Raw genomic sequence first — 6,225 nt, forward strand, 5'->3', positions numbered from 1 at the left:
AACACACGTTCTGCACGACCACTTCATGTTTGGGGCACTTTACTGATTGTTTGGGAATATAAATGTCGGTGTTATTAACTATCCCTCTTCACCTTTTCGTAAAAGTCTGCAAACTGTTTTCTTTTGTAGAATTTCCAGAAGTATGTATACCATTTTTTTTTCATTTAAATTTTTTTTGATACTTTCACTTTTTTTTTTTTTTTTCATACTTTCACTTTTTTTTTTTTTTTTGATACTTTCCCTTTTTTTTTTTTTTTTTTTTTATACTTTCCCTTTATTTTATTTTAAATTTTTTTTTATATACTTTCACTTTTTTTTATATATATATTTTTTGTAACTTATATTTTTTTTTCTGTCAGTTTAATCAGTTTTAACTTTTTTTTTTTTGGTTCTTTTTTTTGCTTCTGTCAGTTTAACTTCAATTTTTTTTGGTAGAATATCTCAAAGTATGTAATTCTCCTTTTTTATTTTATTATTTTATTTTAATTTTTTTTTAATCATTATTATTATTATTAATAATTTTTTTTTCTTTTTTCCTTTTTTGCTTTTCGATCAGTTATACTGCAATATTTTTCCTGAATTGAATCTTAAGCACTTGCGGGGAGAATTCACTAACCACCATGTTTTCGATACTACTGTGTCAGGCGGGGGTGTGAGAGGAGGAATTGTTGCTCAGATTACTCTCCCGCGATAAAAATAGGATAATTATCAGGGTGCGGTGAGTTGCTTCACTCCCAGGTAACTGGGGTTAGGCCGCCTGTGGCTCTCCAACCAAGCTATGATTTTTACTGAATTAAACTTCCCAGCATGCTTATGGGGAAAAAAAAATGCTCAAAAAAATTTAAATGTGCCAAAGTAATACTTCTGATTTGCATATGCATTCTGGTCCGAGCCGCAGGCACCCCAATGTCCAGTGAGCCTGGTAAGTGGAACTATAGTAATGCAGACTTAAAAGGGTTATCCAGGAATAGAAAAACAGAGCTAATTTCTTTCAAAAACAGCTCCCCGTCTGTCTCCAGGTTGGGTGGGGTATTAAAACTTGGCTCCATTCACTTCAACTGAGCTGCAGGACCACACCCTACCTGGAGACAGACAGGGGAGCGTTTTTTTTTTTAAAGAAATCAGCTCTGTTTTCTGATTCCTGGATAACCTCTATAAGAGACCTATAGGACATTCAGTTCACCCCATAAAATTGTTCCTCCATGTGGGTCCAGGTTGAACACTCCACTTCAGGACTATGGTGGCTTTCTAATACACTTCCTCAGTCTCAGGACTTCCCAACAGGATGATGGTTTAGGGGGCGGAGCCAACATTCGCACAAAAATTTAGATATATATATGTTTTTTTAGTATCTACATTTTTGCACTTTTTTGGCAGCTCTGCCATGTGTCAGTCATAAGACTTTGCACTTGCAATGTGATTGGTTATAAAAACGTCACATGACCAGGAAAATTGGGATGCTTTTTGGTTCCCGTCGTTCCTATAATAGGTGGCGCTAGAGAGCCGGCTTTCTTCCTTCATGAAAAGGAGCATTGCTTGGCTTAAGACTCTCTACGCTCTCTTTGTGACTTATAAAAAGCATTGTCTAGAGCCTAAGCCTCCAAACTGTTGCAAAACTACAACTCTCAGCATGCCCGGACAGCCGTTGGCTGTCCGGGCATGCTGGGAGTTGTAGTTTTGCATGTCCATTCCTTTCCTCATCCGGGTTCAAGCAAGCTATGAAAAAAAAAAAATTACATAATTATATATATATATATATATATATATATATATATATATATATATATACATACACATATACACACACACATATAAATAAATTATATATATAAACATTTTCTTTATTTTTTTTAAAGGGGTACTTCGGTGGAAAACTTTATTTATTTTATTTTTTTAAATCAACTGGTGCCAGAAAGTTAAACAGATTTGTAAATGACTTCTATTAAAAATTCTTAATCCTTCCAGTACTTATTAGCTACTGAATACTACAGAGGAGATTCTTTTCTTTTTGGTACACAGAGCTCTCTGCTGACATCACGACCACAGTGCTCTCTGCTGACATCTCTGTCCATTTTAGGAACTGTCCAGAGCAGCATATGTTTGCTATGGGGATTTTCTCCTGCTCTGGGCAGTTCTTAAAATGGACAGAGATGACAGCAGAGAGCACTGTGCCCATGATGTCAGCAGAGAGCTCTGTGTTCTAAAAAGAAAGTAATTTCCTCTGTAGTATTCAGCAGCTAATAAGTACTGGAAGGATTAAGTTTTTTTTAATAGAAGTAATTTACAAATCTATTTAACTTTCTGGCACCAGTTGATTTAAAAAAAAAAAAAAAAAAAAAGTTTCCACCAGAGTACCCCTTTAACTCTTGATTCTTAAATTCTTAAATCTTGCTGCACGACAGCGCTACCAGCGAAACTGACCAAAAAAAGAGCACTGCACTCCTGCACGTAAAAATTAGTAAATTTATTTTTTTTAATAAAAAAAAATTAAAATGATCCCAGTACAAAATCCCTATTTTTTTGAGAATAACCTACTTTTTTACTTAAATATTTAAAAATAAGATAAAGCTTGACTTTTGTATAAGACACATTCTAAACCGCGGCAGACCAGCGATCTAGGCGATCAGCGTTGTGTGAATGTTGGCTTTACCCCAAACCACGCCTGAATGGTACCACTAGATATAACCACTATTATAATATTTTTTTTTTTATTGAAATCAAATAATGAAAAATTCTAATATTCCAATCCGATTTTATTTTGTACTCAGATAAAAAAAAAAAAAAAAACTATACGCAGAGATATATAAAAGTCTAAAACTATTTTTGCTAAGAGAAGAAGAGGTCGGAGGGCGCACGTGATGCAGAATCTGTTGGCGCAGTGAAGAGTCTATAGTTTTCATAAAGCCTAAATTTTAAAGAATTTTCTGCTTCTATATCTATATATATTTTCTTTTCGTTCCTGTTCTCCAGAGTTTGCGAGAGAAAACTTGGCACATTTCATTGTTTTTACATCTCGCCTGTTTCAATTGTTTTATGTTGTAATTGCTCTTCTGAATCCGACTGTAAACCCTGTGATCGGTGGCAATCGGGAGAGAACTGGGTAAAATAAAGTTCCGTTTGGTTAACGCATCTCTAGTGTGAATGTTACTTTTGGTTTTTAAGGGGGGGTCAAATAGTCATGGATAAGGTCATTTTAAAATGTTGCGCCCATTCTGACACCTCAAGGGTCCCCCAACAAACGCTACTTCCCGGTGCCTTTTGAATACGGACATGTGACCACTTCAGTCGATCACTGGCTCCAGCATTGACTTGAAGCGGCTGAAGATCTGTAAGGTGAGTATAGCTGATTTTTTTTTTTTTTTTTTTTGCAACATTTCATGAGGAATTCATTAAAAGGGTACTCCAGCGTTGTGAACATTTTATTCAGAACGCTCTGAGCCAGAGGCCCCCTTCAGTAAGGTCTATGGGAGGCCGACACGCCCCCTCCCATAGTCAAGAATAGGCGTCATGACCACTGCTGCGGGAGATCACGGGATAGGGGATAAGATGTCTAGCAGCAGAGTACCCCTTTAAGGCCAGAGTGTCACGCACTGATCTTTTCCTGAGGGAAAAAAATGTTTTTAAATCAACTGGTGCCAGAAAGTTATACAGATTTGTAAATTACTTCTATATAAAAATCTTAATCTTTCCAGTACTTATTAGCTGTTGTATTCTCCACAGGAAGTTGTGTAGCTCTTTCTATTTTGACCACAATGCTCTCTGCTGCCACCTCTGTCCGTGTCAGAAACTGTCCAGAGTAGAAGCCAATCCCCATAGCAAACCTCTCCTGTTCCAGATGTGGTGAGGATGTGATGAGTGCAGATGGAATTACCCTAGGGGCAGATGGCATTAAAGGGGTACTCCGGTGGAAAACTTTTTATTTTTTTTTTTTTTAAATCAACTGGTGCCAGAAAGTTAAAAAGATTTGTAAATTACTTCTATATAAAAATCTTAATCCTTCAGTACTTATTAGTTGCTGAATACTACAGAGGAAACAGTCCAGAGCAGCATATGTTTGCTATGGGGATTTTCTCCTGCTCTGGACAGTTCTTAAAATGCACAGAAATGTCAGCAGAGAGCACTGTGCTCGTGATGTCAGCAGAGAGCTCTATTTTCTTTTTGGAACACAATTTCCTCTGTAGTATTCAGCCGCTAATAAGTACTGGAAGGATTAAGATTTTTTAAAAGAAGTAATTTACAAATCTGTTTAACTTTCTGGCACCAGTTGATTTAAAAAAAAAAAGTTTTCCACCAGAGTACCCCTTTAACCCATTGTGTTTGTGACGCCAGGGTGTGGTTTATCCTCTACACCACCCGAAGGAATACCACTGGATCCTGGGCTAGGCACGGTGGCAAGCAATGACTGTGACCCCAAGTTACGGAACAGCGGGAGCTTTACTGAGTCAGACAGATGTAACCGTCTATACAGCTTGGCTAGGCCCACGGAGGTGACCAGTGACTTCAGAGACCACAGGGTTTGCTGGGACTTATACAATTTGGATACAGGGCCACGCTGACTTGAGACAGGATGACTTGGACTGACTTGACTATGGCAGACTACATCCCTTCTGTAGCTTACCAGGCTTTGACTTGACCTGTGGGGCAATGGACTTGAGAATCCGTGGCTTGTCCACTGACTTTAGGCTCCTCTGGACTCCAGACACCTAGGACCTGACCTCACTGCAACTCAGCAGAGCTCCAAGAGAGCGAGCTAGCCCCACCCAGGGATTATATGGGGGAGACTAGGAGGGGTCCCATAGGTCAGTGATTCCCAACCAGTGTGCCTCCAGCTGTTGCAAAACTACAACTCCCAGCATGCCCGGACAGCCGTTGGCTGTCCGGGCATGCTGGGAGTTGTAGTTTTGCAACAGCTGGAGGCGCCCTGGTTGGGAAACACTGCTCTATTGTCTGTTCTACTTGCACTATTAAGGGCTTTCTTCTTTCTGTAGGTGTGTCCACCCTGCGCTCCATGCAGACCCTAGAAGGAAGTCACGTCACCCCCGAACCCCATATCTGGTGCGGGATCTGCAGCTTGTTTTGGAGAAACCAGAAACCCATCTTGACGGATGAGAGTTGTCATGAAGAGTCCAGGCATGCTGGGAGTTGTAGTTTTGCAACAGCTGGAGGCACACTGGTTGGGAAGCACAGCCATAGGTCACCCTCAGGTCACATGGTCACTGACACTTCGCTGGGTTACAATCACATGACATCAGGTTAATCACATGTCAACTATTTTTAAACCTATAACACCTTAAAGGTACATTACAGGAGATAACACACATACAAAGGAAACAGATGCAGGGGGGGGGGGCAGGTGACACTGTATGGAGGCTGCCTGACAGGGCAGCAAGGGTACAGGGGTGCAACTCCTGTACTGGGCCACCACACAGACAGTTCCTGACATGGAGAGGTGTCAGCAGAGAGCACTGTGGTCAGACTGGAAAGAACTACACAACTTCTTATGGAGTATACAGCAGCTGATAAGTACTGGAAGAATTAAGATTTTTATATAGAAATAATTTACAAATCTGTATAACTTTCTGGCACCAGTTGATTTGACGCCATTCTATTTTCCTCCGGAGTACCCCTTTAACTTTCTGGTACCAAAAATGATTTAGCTTTCTATGCGAGCGCCGGAGATACCAGAGTACAGCACTCAGCAAATGAATGGAGCACATGCTGTCTACAGTCTGAGCCCCGGGCCCCGCGACCAGGTACTCATCCCCAATCCTGTGAACAGGGGATAAGGCAGTTTTTACCGGACAACACCTTTAGGCTCCACAGCCTGGAGACCACTATGAAAATAGGTCATTACAGAGGCCCCTGACCAAGTCCAAATAGCCAGCACCCTCTATGTACACCGGCCATGTTTGTTGTGCTAATATTGTATTATGGGCGGTTCTGCTTGTTGTTCTACCTGCTACCTTTGTACTCCCTTTGGATCTGGATGTTGTTAGCAACTGCAGATCAGGGCAGTGATAACATCCGTATCACAAACCCCACCCATGGGAGCCCATAGATGCACCGCACAGCTCACCCCCCCCCCACCCCACCCCCATTATCTGTAATGTATTAAAGGGGTACTCCACTGGATAACATTTTTTTTAAATCAACTGGTGCCAGAAAGTTAAACAGATTTGTAAATTACTTTTATTAAAAAATCTTAATCCTTCCAGTACTTATGAG

Source organism: Hyla sarda, chromosome 9 (assembly GCF_029499605.1).
Source record: "Hyla sarda isolate aHylSar1 chromosome 9, aHylSar1.hap1, whole genome shotgun sequence".
NCBI lineage: Eukaryota > Metazoa > Chordata > Amphibia > Anura > Hylidae > Hyla > Hyla sarda.